Here is a 17,511-nt window from a genome sequence, read left to right on the forward strand (position 1 = left end):
CATCTGCAGGAATGTCCTTACTTCAGCACCCTGGCCAGTAGCCATGCATCTTTCCAGGGTCACTTCCTTTGTGAAGCCCCAGCAAATATAGCCAGCCCTCTCCGACGTCTGTGTTCCAGCTGCAACCAGTTGTGACTGCAGCCTGAAATACTTTGATCATAGCACTCATACTTGCGCTGAACATGCTTGTGGACCTATTTTCCCAAGCTGAAGGGCAAAGCTGTGCCTTATTCCTTTAGGGTCACTGGTGATCAGCTCAGGCTTGGCACGTAACAGGCCCTTCCTATGTGCTGGCCAAGTGAATGAAGGTAACAAACAAAGAGGCAGCAAAGGGAATTTAGAATTTGAATTTCAAAATGAAAAGCAAAGATCGAAGTATGGTTTGGAGTCTGCAGACATCCAGCATCTCTTAGGACCCACAACAATACAGAATATGGTAACTGTTCGTAATTATGATTTCTACTAATGAAGCAAACATTCCATCACAGCTATTCAGAATGCCCTATTTAAGGTCATCAAGTGTGAGATTAAGCTGACACATTGTTCCAAAAGGCACTGATTAAAGGGTGCATTTTTGTAGGATGGCTATGGCCCCTTAAATGATAATTTGAGAGACATCAATGTTTTATAGTCTAAATAATTTAAATGTGGTGCATTACTGAGCAACACTAGAATACAGCTTACTAGTGTCTACTAACTTGTGATCATCTCCTATATTACTAGGAAATTTGGACAACTTTAGTATAAATCTGCACATAACTTCCTTAATGGGCAATGAAAGTTTTAGGGAAAAAAAAAAAAACTGGGAGATAAAAATGCTCTGGGAGAAAACTGTTTAATAGCTGATTAGAATAGAGAATTATTTCTTTAAAAAAATGTTGATAGCTATGCTATAGTAAAATATTTAGAAAATATACCAAAGATGTGGTCAGAAACCAAAAAGAAAAAAATAGTATTTTTTGACATAAAGTGATTCAGGTGGGAAGGAAAGTAAAGATAACTCATAATTTAGAAGAAAATCTTACATTACTGAATCAAATTATGCTGTAATATAAGACTCAGTGCCGAGAAAAATGCTCTGCAAATTTTCAGAATGCATCCTAGGTAACAGATCTTCTAAGAAATATTGCCACAGACCAGAATAAAATTGATATAATTTATCCATCAATTTTCAACCTAGTCAATAAAAAACACTCAAGGAAATGAATGGACATTTTAATAGACTTCTAGATGTGCTACCCATTCTAACTTTAATAAACAGTTTTTTTAAAAAAAATTGTTTAGACTTTACAATGAACTTAACTGGGAGCCAACATCATAATTTTGCATTTAAGATTTCACTTTTGGTTGAGCTGGAATAATGGCTGAAAGTAACAGGAGCCACAACTGATTAAGTGGAAGTAAAGTTTTCCTTTTAAAGCCGCCTTAAGGCAGGTACACAAATATTACCTTTGTGAAGTCTAGTAGAGGGTTGGAAAAGGAAGATGATGAATTTTCAGAAGCGTGAATTGCTGGGACGTGCGAGAAACCAAATGACCGTACGTGACGGGATTCCTCGGGGGATCCCTTTACACTTCAGATCTTCTGTGGCCTGTGATCCGCCACACTCCAGGCAGTTCACAAACAAATTACCACCCCTTCCAGAGGACGTGGGCTCTCAGCTGTAGGAGAGGCAACTGAGTTACCAAAAAAGTACTAAGAGATTTAAATACCTAGAAGCTTGCTAGAAGCCAAGAAGAAATGAGATACTGATCAGAGTTGAATATCTATCTTAGAAAGCCTTGGCCCTCTGTATGCATTGCTGAGCAAGAAAACATGTCAAAATACTCTTCATTTTACATCCCAAGATGTTTTAAGACCAGAGGGTAAAATTGGCCTGACAGGCACTCGGCCAATAGGTTGCAATACTTACGATTACTCTTTAAAAAAAAAACAACTCGCCTTCTAAAGCCACGCTAGACTTCAGTTCCATAAGTATCAGGAAAGGAAAAAAATCAAGTTTTCATCTGATTGTTTACGTTCTCACTGTAAAAGACTTCAGACTAAGGAAATGGATCATTTCTATGTGAAGAGTAAGGCCTTGGTGAATTTGAAATGCGATATGTTTTTACCTTTATTTAGTGTTGAATGCTATAAAATAAAAGAGGAGGGTGAGCTGAAATTACAATGTCCCGTTACATTTTTGCTCCACTTCTCTGCTTCTCACTTGACATTACGGACAAAGATTTTATCATGTTAAACGTATAAGGAGGGAGTGTATAGCTCAAGTGGTAGAGTGCATACTTAGCATGACATGAGGTCCTGGGTTCAATCCCCAGTGCCTCTGTTAAGGGAATAATAAAAATGATTAATAAATAAACAATAAAAAATCACGTTAAACGTATACATAGAAATAACCCCGCCAAAGCATGCGTCTCACTGTGGTAACTGATTCAGGCTGTTATAAAGAATAACCAGATTTGACATGTAATGTGGGTCTGATGCCCCCAAAGCATGCAAAGTGGGCACCTGGAGATGGACATTAAAGTGTCCTTGGCAATTCTGCAAGACCACAGTGTTATTCACGATGCTGTTTCCCAGCCTACGTGGAGGGGTTTCTTTTGAATAAATCTGAAGCCCCACACCCACGGACGTGAATTTGAATGGGAGCACAGGACACCGAGCCCCTCTCTGAACGCAGGAGTCTCTCCACTGCACAAGAGGCAAACCCCGCCAGCAAAAACAACAAACTAAATCTCTGTTGAAACAGAAAGGGCAGAGCGTGAAATAGCAGCCTGCCATCAGACAGGGGGAGTCCGATTTTCATCAAGGGCAGCTGAAACAGCCCTCTCCTCCCACTTCTGCATGGAAAAGAAGGAAACAGACAACACCATCTGCACGCAAGCAGGAAGACGAACCTCGGCAGCTCACGTGCTCACTCCAGCACGAAACCCCCAGCAGCCTCCAATGCCCGTTTAGGCTCCACTCCTCTCCCTGATCCCATCGGGTGCTCCTAGTTACTGTACGTTCAGAGGGATGCACAGTCCTTTTTTAAAAGATTCTGCTGGTGCCACATCATATATTGGAAAAGTTTCCAACCAAAGGGTTTCTGATTGATTTGTCTGGGGTCATGTGGAGGTAAAGGGAGAAGGCTGAAAGAAGCAGCACTTGAAAGCGGTGAGTGGCAAACCCAAGCAGCAAGGTGAATGCAGCTGTAAGAGCCTCTTCGGTGATGACTACACAGACACGTGGCGTGGGCATGCAGGATCTGCGCCAAAGCAACGGCCGCCGGTTGCTCTACAGCTATTTCCAATTCACCTGCTGCAGTGCTAAACAGGCTCCTGAAACTCTGCCTTCCGGGAGAGAGGAGACTGTTCACACAGGGCTGAAATGCACAGTACAAATATACGCTGTGGGAGAACTGGAGGGGAAGTTAGGTGGAATTGAGCAGATAGATAAAACAGGTAGATTACCTCCTCAGCTAGACGAGATCATTAATGATACCAGAGAAGGGCCGACGTGCTTTAATATGGACACATTTGTGCATCAGGCATGGTGTACTGACCACAAGGATGCTGAGGGACTAGATTAATTCATTACTGAGTTATATCCATGACCAGGCCACATGTGCATTTAATGTCAAAAAGTATACAACCAGTAGCAAAAAAGCTTCTCAGCCATATCCTGCAGACCTCTTCACTGCTTTCAGAACTTTCAATATGATTAACCAGATCCAATTAATAATCATGATGATGATAATCATTTTAATAGTTTGAATTACTACCCAGGAAATAGTCACTAGCGCCTTCCCCTGCGATGGGCAGAGCCTTCGTTGATGTTGGGCTTGGATAAGTGTCTTTCTCTGGCCACTGAGATGCTAGTGGACGTGACACAGGCCAGTGCTTGAAACGTGCTTACACCACGGGGCTTGCCCTCTTGGAGGATGCCATTGCCATGCGAAGAAATGAGATCTGGCTGCCCACTGAGCTAAGGAGGACGAAGGAAATGGGGAACAGATACAAACTCAGTCTGCAGCTTGTATCCAAGGCCAGCCTGGATCAGTGGAGCCCTACCCAGCCCACAAATGCACGAGCAGGAGTCACGACTGCTGCGTCAGCCGCTGATTTTGGAGAGGTTTGTTACGCAGCTTTATGTTGGCAATAGCTCATGGACATACAGTATTAATAATGATATGATTAATGTATCATCATGAAGAGTGCCTCCAGGTTAAATAAATGGTACATGGTGAAATGAACACAAGAGATTTCATTACTGCTGATAGAATACAGCAGAGCTAAAAGCCGCGGTCAAACTGGACCCTCTCAATGTCACCCCTTCCAGGCCTTCTGCACTCGTGGAGGCAGCTGGCTGCCGTTTACTCAGTACCACGCCTCAGCCTCAAGCGTCTCAGGCCCTAAAGCGGCCACTGCCTATTTATTTGATTCTTAAAACAGTTCCTGTGTCGTAGCTGCGTCTCCCGTACTGAGAAGGGAATCAAGACTCACAGAGGTTAGGTAACTCGGGCCACAGCGCGAACAGGCAGTGGGTCTCGATCTCAAGCAGGTGCTTCCTGAACACTTAGGATATTTCAGCAAAGCTGTTTTTCTATTTAAAAATGTTTAGAGGAGGAAGAAGCCGACTCCACAGTGGAGCTATAATGTCTTTTTCGCTTTTGTTGCTCTGTAGGGACTCATCTGGCACTGAAACAGCCCTCCCAGTCCCACCCCCAGATGGTCCACTTGACAAGGAGAGGCCTCTGGGGACGCCTGAGCGCTCTCTTCTTCCAAAGGAGAAGTCTAGCCTAGAAAACTCCTAAGATAGCCGTGAGTTTTAGCTCAAGAGGATCCTTAAGTTTACTTCTTTTCATCTATGAGCATTAAGTTAGTTCAGTCTTGGTAGGAGCAACTGCAAGGGAAAAAAATTACAATTTTTTTTTCCTTCTTAAACATACATCTCCCTAACCAGGTGTATTCCTAATTAATCTACATTAAAAACTGAAAACAGTTCTTTGAAACAATTGTCCTTTCCCAATTCTACATCTTATGTGTATTATTTAAAAAAATACGTCACTATGAACATTTTCCCATGAATGCTTTTCTGGAGGTAGCTTTTAAGAGATTCTGATGCAGAGATTAAGTCCTCCTAAGAATTATACTAAACTATCATTAATATTTCTGTTGCTCATATAAGCTTTTTATCAGACAGATTTCCTAATCTGCTGGGGTAGTCAGGCTACCTCTATATGACAGAAGTGCAAATTAAAATATAGCTAACATGACCCTGGGCAAAGATCTTTCAAAACTTTGAGCTGTGGTAAAACTAGATGCTATGTTAGGGGTAACAGTGACCTTGGGAAAATACCAAATGCACTAAAAATAGCTCCTGCATAATTAATAGTATGACATTATCTCTACAGTCAGCAATATCAGGCCTGCAACTAAAAATGTCTGCTCATCCTGAGAAATGAAATTAGATCTTAAGTATAAGCCACTGAGGATGTACAGTCAAACATCATGTCTTAGTATCACCTGAAATAATTCTTCTCTGATTAGACCAACAACTAGATATACAATGAGATTTATTATTCCATCTGTAATGGCTGTCTTCATTTTATTGACATTTCTTTTTACTTATGTAAAATATGGACACATGGCCAGGGTCAAATCACAAAACACGCTCTCTAGATCAACAGTAGCACCGTTGCTTGAAGCACACTTTCCTGGTCAGCGCCATCTTCACTTAACATTTTATCCAAGAGATCTCCCCACTGCAGTTTACAGAGAGCCCTCATTCCTTTTTACAGCCTCATAGTCCTTCCTCAGAGGGAGGTACCGCAGTCTTTCCCACCAGTCCCCAACTCAGTCATTTGGTTTGTTCCTGTCTTTAAATTTTACAAACAGCTGCAATGAGCCGCCTTGCTTTTTGCGATAAACTTGTGAGATATGTAGTATTTTTTTCCACTCATTTATCTCTTTCTCTTTAAAACTTTAAAAAGTGGCTAACATTGTTTCAGAAGGAAGGGAGTAGAATGCGATAGGGTAGACTCCTGGCAACTCTGAATGCACCTGTGTAAAAGGACCTATCGATGTTTCCAACGGAAACTACACAGCACTCAACTAACTGACTGCAATTTATCATCTCATATATTCAACCTGAGTCAACAACAGAGCCTCAGTTTTGTGTGCCTTCATTATTTTTATAGCATACTTTTAAGGAAAGCTGTTATAATTCCTAGGTTTTTTAAAAAATTATAAAGCTATTTTTAAAGCAGCCCCTGATACTGTAAATCAAGTAATTCACACCATGCAGGTGAGTGATGTAAATCGGCAACATGTTAACATGGAACCAGGCGGCTGCGTGTACAAAAACTTTCCAAATTTTAATGGTACAATGCTAAGAAAGCATGAAGTGAAACAGCACAAATTGTGAAATGCACGTTTCATAAAAGCCTCACAGGCTCCCAAATTGTTAAGGCTATATTATAATCTCATAAAAAAAAATAAGCAGTGCTTTAAAAAGCAGCTACTCCTCTTAAGTCAGTCATTTTTATGGCGATTTTAAAAAAAAGCAATAGCTTTGTAAAACTCTATTTATTTCATGAAAAAGTACTTGGACAAAAATCACACTTCCCGATTATTATCGGGCGACAGTCACGTTTACACCACTTTTCTTGCATTTTGAACCTCAACCATTTTACTGATCATCTCATTACTACAATCACACAGTCAATATTTGGTGTTAAAATAAAAAAGTAGGCAAGGAAGCCAAGGGCCAACAACTAGGGAGGAAGACCATGGACTAAGGACAGAAGAACATCCCATTGTTTGGGGGGATGGGAGGAGACGCAGTCTTTCTCCGGGGGAAGAAGGACAATTGGGGACTTCCAGCAAGTTCTTTATGGGCACACTGTACACCCACCACTCCAGCAGATTCCTCTCACCCACTGTATGGAGCAGGAAAGCACCATTAACACATCCTAATAAAAACTTGGCACAAGGGTTCCTCTCTCATCTACATGCAAAACTAAAATGTCAGTGGGAGGTCTATAGCTTCAGGAAGCCATCAAGTGAAGCCTGAACCCAGTAATGATCTGCAGCAGGGCATCTACCGAGGCAAATTCACTTGGCCGGGACAGATCTAACAGCGGAACTGTGTACATGGAAAACTTCGCACCACTGAAGCTACGTCTCCCTGGGATTTGTAGACAAAAGTATCCTCTTTCATGCTTCAAAAAGCATTAACAGGCTTTTCTACATTTTCTTCCTCAAGAAGCTTCATATTATTGGTAACCATCTATTTTCCACCGTCTTCAAAACCCGCTAGCAGTGCAGCATGCCGCCTACAACCAGCCCCAATTTATTCTATCATTAAGATTGTCTTAGGCAAAGGAAAAAGTAATGTAATATTTATTGCCTGCCTGTGAGACGTTAACAGCCAAAACAAGTTTAAATAGATGCTGTCCTTCATTTATTTCTCCAGACATGTCTGGATGAGAAACATCTGGAAATCTCGGAAAACTATGAATTCCTCAAAGTGGGAAGGAACGAGGAGAGGGAGATTTTTCTGCTCTCCTGTCTCAAAAGGAACCCCACTTCTGAATCTGGTATTTGTATGGAAGGGACTCTTGGGAATCAGAAGTGTTTTCTCCCATCCTTTTACTTTCGCTGGTTTCCTAAACTAGTCATTGTTCCATGAAGTACCAGCCAGAGCTTATGGGGACACAGAATGTGTGGTGTGGAAGTAAACAGGAAAGAAGGAAGGAAGGAAGGAAGGAAGGAAGGAAGGAAGGAAGGAAGAAAAAGACATATAGAGACTAAAATAGAAAAACAGGGATGGGGAGAATATAGCTCAAACACTAGAACACATGCTTAGCATGCAGGGTCCTGGGTTCAATCCCCAGTACCTCCTCTAAGAATAAATAAATAAATAAATAAATAAATAAATAAATAAATAAATAAATAAATAAACAAACTTAATTACCTCCCCCCTCAAAATAAAATAAATTAAAAAAAAGAAAAATAGGATGAATGAAGCTGGCTACCTCCCCCAGTTCTGAATTGCCTGAAGAGATCTCAGAAGAAAGAGACCTAAATCTCTCAAGGCTCCAGTAATTTGGGTGATTTAATTTTCTCATTTTAACTAAGTATTCATTTTATTTTCTATTTTGTACTTTTGTTAACCAGGGCCTCCGTTTTCTGAATAATTCTGGTTTGGTTACCAGATTCATTTAGTTTTCCCCCTTTTCTTCAAACCATGTATCACAAATGTTTTCAGATGACAACCTGGTTTCTCCACTGCTCGGAGGACACTCTGGAATTACTCCCAACAAATCCCATCACTCGGGGCCTGAAAGTGAGGGGCCTTGAACTTCCAGCTTCCTAGCCAGGTGATAAGCCTCCTCTGCTGCTTCCTACTCCCTCGGCTTGTCCTGTCCAAGAACCGTGAATTTTCAGATCCCTTCCCTCCCTGCAGCTGCCTAACGTCATCAGATTTCTTATCCCCAAGAATGTCATCAATGCATTGTACTAGTTCCAGTGTTATGCTCAGCGGTACTAAAAAAGCTGTAAATTACAGTGAGCACCCTCCTCCCCATTGGTAGCTTACTTTGACACTTCTCAGCCCCTCTTATAAAGGGAGCTCTCGGGAGTGGAGCCAGGAACTCAGTCACCAAGCAGTTTATCCCCTGTTGACACTTCATTGTTTAGAAAGACAATAAGATCTAAGTCAAGATCTAACCCAGGGCCCCAAACACTATTAAGCGTCACAACTGGTCATCTACATAACGTAATGCCCATATATTAGGATGCAGGTTGTCAGCTGACTAAGGAGTACCCAACGCTTTAATTACATAAGAAGTGCTACCCAAAGAGGCTCTTGAATTATTCATTAAGAAGAAACCATCCCAGAGCAAATGTAATAGAGAAATCTTCTGAAAGGACTGCTATTTTCAACTATTAGGAGCTTCCATCTCCTAATATGGAAGAGGGATTACTGTTCCACATTCTCAGACACTGGCTCAAGTGCTAAGAATGCTGGCTACACTGATAATCCAGTCATTGTCAACCTCCAAGGAAACCCATGGTCATCTGCTATAGAACTGGTTTCTTGTTTTCCTAGAGCGCTGACATTATAAAAGATATTACGTCAACCTCTTTTCCGTCATAGTCATCATCATCATAATCATCATTCGATCCAACTCTACAATACTCAGCATCTCAGCATAGGAAGACCTCAGTAGTCTTCTGGGCAATGAGGTGATTAATGACTCAGAAAAGCAGAACAAACACCAGCATTTATTTCTTACGGGCACCGCCAGACTTGAACACTAGGAGTTTGAAGAAGATCACAAAAATTAAATTTCACCCTCCCTAGGCTTTGATGATTATTCACTCAGACACACACCAAGTCTGAGGGAGAAAGTATTCTAGTTAAAGTGGGGGTGGGAGGGGCTAGGGTTCCAGCCACATTCCCCCTACTCTCACTTATTCGTTCATCAACTATTTGAGAGCCTGCTAAGTTTTAAGATGCGCATGTCCACTTATGCCACAACTCTCTATGATAACCATTTGAAAAGTACTTAATCACTGCCCTTAAAAGAATTACTCTTAAATTCAAAATATTTATCTGAAAAGCTGAAACTCAACTGGCTTGAACTGGACAGCCTATATCAACTGTATACAGGAAAAGGAGAAGACTTAGCCAAAGCAGATACCTACTAAATATAAAACAATTTTATCTCCAAAACTAGTTACAGATGAACTTCAAAAATGCAGATCTTTTGTAAAGAGAAACACTGATGTTATGTTATTAAAGTAAAACGGGTCCCTAATCAGAGTATTTTTAGATTTGAAGGTTGCCCCCTTTAGAGCAAGAGTTCGAACAAAGGCTCTTATGTTTAATGCATCAACATTTTTCAGAATAATTCTTGACAGCAATGCATGCAATTGTATTGACAACCCCTTTTTCCAAACAGGCCCCTTTCACTTTTCAAAAGCAAAACTCTCCTTTTCTTACCGCCTATCAAACAGACAAGCATGTAATTAAGACCATTTTACTAATTCTCTTTTTAGTTTAGGTGCCACTGCAAGGCTGGTACTACTCTACTGTTTGAATAATGATTTCTATTATAGTCAAGTTGAATCTGAATGGTACAAAGGATAAGTTTTACCACTGGATCAGACGGAAAAAAATTTTATCTGCAAGTTACAAAAATGTTTATTGTCAGAATCTGAAATCCACAATATGAGCACACGGCATTCAGAAGACAGCTCAACTCCTGCAGCATTTGTACACCTGCTCCTCCAAAATGAATGAACTGGCAGAGCCCACAAAACATAAAAAAAACAAAGTAAATTTCAAGCAACACTTGAAATAATAGCCCTAAAAGAAAAACATTATAGAAATTTAGTTTTCTACTTGGATCTTTCTCCTCATAAACAAACAAACCTACAAAAACCAAACCTCATAAACTGGAGAAGAAACAAACTCTGTAAATGTACTAACAAACACATTGCACAAATTTTATATACTTCCTGGTAATGGTAACCATCAGAAATTTATTTTAAAAACTCACAGAATCTGAAAGCAAATATTTGGTTAAACTCGTATCGAATAGGCAATACATATATTTTTGTGTATGTGTTTTTGGTTTTGTTTCTAGTGACACTGACTAATTTTTTAATACCTTTAGTAAGATATAATTCACCAATTATACAATTCACCCATTTAAAGCATACAGTTCAATGGTTTTTAGTATATTCACAGTGTTGCACATCCATTACCACAATCGATTTCAGAACTTTTTTTCAGCCAAAAAGAAACCCTGCACCTCTTAGCCATCACCTCCTGTATCACCCCAATTCCAGCTCCCTACCACCCAATCCCAGGCATCCACTGATTTACTTTCTGCCTCTATAGATTTACCTATTTTAGACATTTCATGTAAATGGAATATATGATCCTTTGTGCCTGGCTTCTTTCACTTAGCATAATGTTCTAAAGATTTACCCAGGCTGTAGAAAGTATCAGAACTTCACTTCTTTTTAAGGCTGAAAAGTATTATTTTAGATGAATATACCACATTTTCTGTATCCATTCATCAGTTGATGGACATCTGGTTTACTTCCAACGAACTCCTTTTTAAAATAGTAATTCTTCTTTAGTTTTACTTTCTTGACTAAAGATATTCATCCTATCAACCTGTATAAAGCATCTTCTCTCCAGAGTAAAATAATTTACTTTCTGTTCAAGATTATGGTCCAAAGTACTAAATGTCCCTGAGAGCCCAGCTGTAATATTCAAAAGCAACGCTCACCACCTTATTTGGGTCTCAATTTTCTCATTTATGAAATGATGCATTGTCTAGTTATGGTGAAATAAAAATTAATTCTGAGTTTCAAGTTTTAAGAATCAAGAAACTGATTCTCTGCCAAGGATTTCATTCTCCATCCAGAAACTGAGAGCAAAGGAGCCCAGCGATGTAGTCCATACAAGTCTGGGGCAGAGAGTAGACCTGGAGGGGCAAAGAGAAGACCCCTGGTCCCCAAGCATTTTAAACAGCACTGCAATTTTCTGAAAAGAGGAAACAAAAGTACAGAGTTGCTTGCTGTACGCTGTCAACATTATCAGCACGCATGACGGTTATTTATAAATACAAAGAATGTTCCAGAGAGTGCAAACGATAAGCAGTTACTATGCATTTTGAACCTCCAAGCAAGCAAAATGAACAAACGCACACACAGAGACACTCATAATGTCACTATCAAGACCGCTTTGAACAATCTGAGAAGGAACACTCAGATAAATGTTCTTAACCAGGACGAGACTTATCAACAAATTAAAAATAAAACCCAGTGTAGTCATAGCAGATAATGCAGGCAGTTGGTATTTAAAGTAGAAGAAGTGTTAACAACATGACCAAAATAGCTTCATGGAGCCTTGTGGCAAGGTTATGACACCTAATGTTCATACATGAAGATAATGACATTAGCTACTATCAATCAGTAGCAGGAGCTTTAAGACTAAACTTGGTCTTAAAAAGCATGACAAGAAATGCCCTCTAGCTAGAGAGCTGCAGAGCCAGGAACTAACTCATCATGGTGAACTGGACCCCATGCTGCTCCATTAACTAGTGACTAATTTGACACAACCCGATAGGCACCCTGCTGGTGAAAACCTATTCAATCCAAAATCTATTTAATAACCTAAGAAATTCAGGTTAAGTAAGAAAAGGACAAGGTCATTCCCTACCATATAATAAACCATCTTTATTCTTTCTCTCTCTCTCATGCGATTTTTGGAGAACAGTCATGTATTACTCAAGCTGCTTATTCCTGGATTCTCCCTTAATTCCGAGACTTAGCCTGATAAATGTATATCATATGAAGTAGAAACGCCATGAAAACTCAGCCCAACCATTTTGAAATTAATCTTGACACTTTTTTTTTTAACTCGGGGAGATGAACATTATTTCAGTATTTATGCAAAGCATTTTACACACACCTTTATATTACGGTAAGTATTTTCAAGTTTGGAAATTCGGTAACAATGACATTGGAATGCTACCCTTTGCCTGTCTTGTTCATCTAGAATTTGACATGTGTCTTTAAAACTTTTTTGGGGCAACAATCTGAAAAGGTCTATGCGATTATTCTTCAGGTGGAAAGAAAGTCAGCTTTATTCTGAACCTCCAATATTACTCCCACACAATGGAAATTGAATTTAATTCTTCCCAAAGGAACTCTCCTCTTCATTCTGTACTCTGTTTCTAATAGTAACCCCATTTTTTTTCCATTCCAAGTCTCAAGTATCCAGAACTGACTCAGGGACAACTGACTCGCGTTCATGCTTCTTTCTAGGGCACCTCAGCCCCTTTTAGACGGACTGCCTTCAGTACTCCTCCCTGAGATCTTGAGAATAAAAGACAACATTTGATATCCCACATGAAGACGATCAGAACCCACAGCCTTATTTGATACTGGTAAGTACAGCGCACACAGAGGGAATTACCTGCCCCACCCGCATGTGAGACACAGGAAAGCATCGGCTGTGATTTATGGGGGTGGAGTCTCCACCATACAAGCGTGAACTGCGTTCAGTGCTGACCAGCCAACTTACGGGACGCATCTGGGGAACTAGTTGCCTAGCCCTTCATCTCACCTTGAAAAACCCTCAAGGTTCCTTTTCCCTGGAGACTCTATTAAAAAAAAAACGTGATACAAGAAGGCTTCCAATAGAGAATAATGCAAGAAGTCAAGGGCTACTTTAAGGCCTCCAGTGCTCGCACAGCCACAAGAAGCCCCGTTGGCAGTGGTGGGTCAGGAGAGTCAGAAACATGGCGGCTGGCCAGACAGCTAACCCGATCTCTGGAGGATAGAGATGGGAAGACTGGAGTGTGGTTTGGGGATGTGGCTTTGAATTAGGCAGCAATTCTGCAGGCCAAGAAAACTGACCCTATTTATCTGTATCTCTATCTATCTATCTATCTATCTATCTATCTATCTATCTATCTATCTATCACCTTCTCTATATAAGGCACCTTGCCAAGAGTACAAGTTGCATAGAAAGTATAGTATTTCCAGCCATTGTTCTGTCCTCTTACAAGCCCAACTACAACTACTGCCTCTATAATTTATAAAGTGTTTTCACAGTAATTACCCTATTTGAGTCATATTACAAAGCAATGAGGTAGGTATAATTACCCCGCTTACTTGCTAAGGTTGGGAAAAGTACATAAAAACTACTAAGGTTCTTGTGGGGTGGAGCAGAGGTGGGCTTTGCAGTGGGGTTCCACTGGCTCCCAGCCAGGTGGCCCTTCCATCCTGCAGCCGGGGGGGACTCACTCAACCGGCCCGGAGAGCCTGGCCAGGGCTGGAATTTTGCTGAGAGCAGAGTGTGGAGCCAGTGCATCCAGGAAAGAGAACATCACTGGTCCAGCCTCCATCCCAAAGCGGGACCCCTCACCACATCAGACAATCTCAGCCAACTTTCTCTGACGCACCCAGGAGCCTTCTGGAGCTCAGCACTGAGAATGCAGTATGCCTGGTCCCAGCTTCCACAGAGCTCCTGGCCAAACTGGAGAACAGCCAAGTGAAAACAAGCAGTTAAACGTCATAAGATCGATGTTCCGGAGAGACAGCATAGGTAGAGAGGCGAAATTTCACGAAGTGATTAAAAAAAAAAAAAAGCCCACCACACCGCTAATCACGAGCAATCCCATTAGTGGTAGGATTCAAATTAAATTACAACTAGATTTTACTAATTTATTATTCATGAGACATTCTGTTTTTCAATTATTTTTCCCCCTCCACATCAGCCCACCCATTGTAAAGCCTCAAGCATTCATTTGATTTCCCGCCAATAATTTGAAGATAATGATTTGTGTCTTGGTTCTGTCTGCATGGATCTTTCTCTGATAATTTGGAGAGAAAATGATGTGTATCTCCCCTCTTCTCCGACAGTGGCCTTAGGGATTTTACTTATCGTGGGGGCAGGGCTTTTCTGACAGATTTAGGAAACAGGAAGCCAGAAATCCAGAACTGAACAAATCTGTCAAACTCATTTTCTCGCAGGGTTTTCTGCCAATTTTTGCTCCTACCCTCCTCTCTCTCCTTTTCTCTCTCTCTCTTTTTCCCCTTCCTTTAAGTAACAAGAAGAGGTATCACCTAGTTCCTAAAGGGACAGACTGAAAAATGCTAGTGAGTCAAAAAGCAGGTGTGTCCAAGCCAGAAGGTCACTCACTCTCTGCTCCTTGGAGAATGAAGCAGAAATTAACAAGGGCAAGAGAGTGAGTGAAAGCAAGAGACGGGCAGAGGGGAGGGACATCGGCCCATAGCTGCCTCTCCGTCACTGTGCCTTCCCAACACAACACTGGGGACGGGAGGCCCACCTCAGCCTTCCTGGGACCACAGGGCCCTGATCCGCCCTCCCTTCTCCACCTCTTATCGCCCCATGAGCTCAAAAGCAGGGAAAGAATTCAGCCTCTTTTATTGTTAACTAATTGACAAACCACTGGCATTCTGACAAGCTGGACCAATTTTTTAATCAGCAACCAAGCGAAGTAATTTTGCTTATAAGCTACATAAGATAAATCCTGTCACCTAAAAATTCTCCATGCTCCTAGGTACACCATCCACTTCCTTGGAGTAGCTTGAGTAAAACTCTTCCTCCTTTGCTCGCTCCTCCTTCTCACCTCAGGGATTTCACTAGCCATACTCCACTGTCATTAGAAACGGTGACTATGCTTATGAGACTTTCTCACCATACAATTCCTCTTTTCAGATGCCAGAACTCCAACAGACAAGTGGGATAATGATATTGCTTTGATAAGGCCACCAGTGACCACTTCACTGCTAAAGTCAGCTACTCCGTAGAGTGCTTGTCCTGAAGGCAACAGCCACGTTTGACACCATGCATCCCTCATACCCTCTGGCTTGAGCCTGCACCTTCCCACCCCTAACCTAGCTCTTGGTTTTCAGTTTCTCCAGTTTCTCTCCCACGCTTGTGCCTTTTTCTTCTCAGTTTCCTTCTTCTACCTCTCTGTTGCATGTGGGTGCACTCCCTGGTTGAACCTCTTTTAAATGGCATGAAGAGCCCTTTGGCCTGTCCAAGCTAATGACCCACCTGTCGCCATGCTAGCCTTACATGACTGCCACTCTGCATGCCTTCCAGCTTCTGGGCAGTGGCTCCATTGCAGTCACGTGGCTCTGTTTCCTTTGAGATGCCCCGTCCCCAACTGACAAAGGCCTGCTCAACCCTGGAGCCTCCACTTGGCTATAGGTCTTCTCAGTCCTCACCAAAATTTGGGATCATGGACTTGCTAGTTGTCTGTTTGACCCACTAGTTCTACCAGGTCAGAGATTCCATCCCTCTAGTTAAGCACCCTACTATTCCAGAACTTAGCAAGTAACCAGTAGAGTTCTGAGTAATAAAACAGTTGAGAAGGACATATCCAAATGGCAGCGAATGAAAAGCAAAACAAAGCAACAGTTTTCTAGGAGACTTTTACATATAACATAGGGGAGACTTTCTGAACTTTCTGATATGTTTATCCCCACCAATGTATTATCCTTCAAACAAAAGCAATCGATTAAAACCCCTAAATAACGGTTCGTGCTCAAGGCAATAATTTCTGCTCTGTGCAAAGTAATATTTGAACATGAGTGGTAGCATGCATTCAAAATAAAAATCCATCAGTGTTCAAAAGCACATGAACTGTAGCTGGGTTCATGGGCTCCACACAGGGTTGTGTGTGTGTGCACCCATACACACTTACACGTATGCTCACACATACACACACCCAGAATTCCTAATACTGTCTGAGCTATCAGTATACTAATTGCCAGTAACCTCACATAAATTGCATAGATGGTGACACAGTGTTGTGTTTTAAATAGTCACTTTATAGATGCATTTGAGTCAGAAGGTACCGCTCGATTATCAATGAGACTCACTGTGCCCTGTGATCTGGGCTACGTTTCTTTCAGTTCTCTAGTGTAAACAAGTCTCCTCCCAAACAGCCCTGTTAGTAAATGAAATATTTACCGCATCGATGTATTTGCCACAAAATCTGCTGACCGAACACGTTTTTAACATAGAGAACTTCATTTCACAAGGCATTTATTTCATATCCTTTGTCAAGGTTCACATACAACGGAGGCCTTTCAAAAGCTTAATAGGCCCGTTTTCTGATGGCATCTTTCAAGTTTTTATTTAAAAAAAAAATCAATATAAATACAGGCTCTCTTAGTTGATTTGTTTTTCTTTGAAAAGCATAAATCAAGCTCCTGAAGATCTAGAAAATGAAGACATTATTTTAAATTCTGCTTCTAAAACTGACCCTGACAATGAGTCTTTAAATGTCTATATATTTGAAGGGGGTGGGGGTGGGGGGGGCGGCTGTGACTAAAGGGGTGACCTTCAGCCTTCTTAGCTTTACCAAAGGCAGATGACAGCAACATGCTGCTAAGGTTGTTGTAAAGATTACAATATGTAGAAAGCATCTGACCTGGTACCTGGTCCACTGGCAAGTATACCATATATATATTTACAGGATTAATATAGAAATAAAGCTACTGGTGGGGGAATTATAGACTCAAGCATGAAAGCCTCTGGGTTCAAAGTCATTTGCTACTAGTCATGTGACCTTGGAAGGCACTGACTCAGTATGTCCAAGATTCAGTATCCTCATCTATAAAAGAGGGGCAAGAGGGCTGCAGAGCTCCCAGGGTTGCTGCAAGATTCAAAGACAGTGCAGATAAAGAGCTTAGCACAGCACCCAGCCATTCATCCTCTCATTGTTTCCATTGTATTAATTTAATTAGCATATTGGGGGTGATGGAGGGGCAGTCAGATGTGCCCACAGAATTCTGGGAAGCTACAAATTCTCAACAAGAATTTTTTAAATTAAACTTTGCTTTTTATTCACCTGAAAATCTCTAAAGTTTGCGAGAGTATCTGATGCCTACTTGCGTCCACAGTACAAAGGGGGCAACGCAGTCATGGGAAGGGAAACTTGCTATGTATATGACACTC

General features: G+C 41.2%; 1 protein-coding gene and 1 long non-coding RNA gene across 2 annotated transcripts in view; both read right to left on the minus strand.

The window, feature by feature from the left end:
- CDH2 (cadherin 2) overlaps positions 1-17,511 on the minus strand; it is a 194,070-nt gene that overhangs the window by 80,859 nt on the left and 95,700 nt on the right. The window lies entirely within an intron of this gene.
- On the minus strand, positions 1,574-16,012 carry LOC116659669. Its single transcript, XR_004315038.1, has 3 exons — positions 15,513-16,012; positions 2,192-2,195; positions 1,574-1,584 (listed from the first exon to the last, which is right to left on the minus strand). It is a non-coding gene; the product is annotated as an uncharacterized LOC116659669 (long non-coding RNA).

This window comes from Camelus ferus, chromosome 24, assembly GCF_009834535.1.
Source record: "Camelus ferus isolate YT-003-E chromosome 24, BCGSAC_Cfer_1.0, whole genome shotgun sequence".
NCBI classification, from domain to species: domain Eukaryota; kingdom Metazoa; phylum Chordata; class Mammalia; order Artiodactyla; family Camelidae; genus Camelus; species Camelus ferus.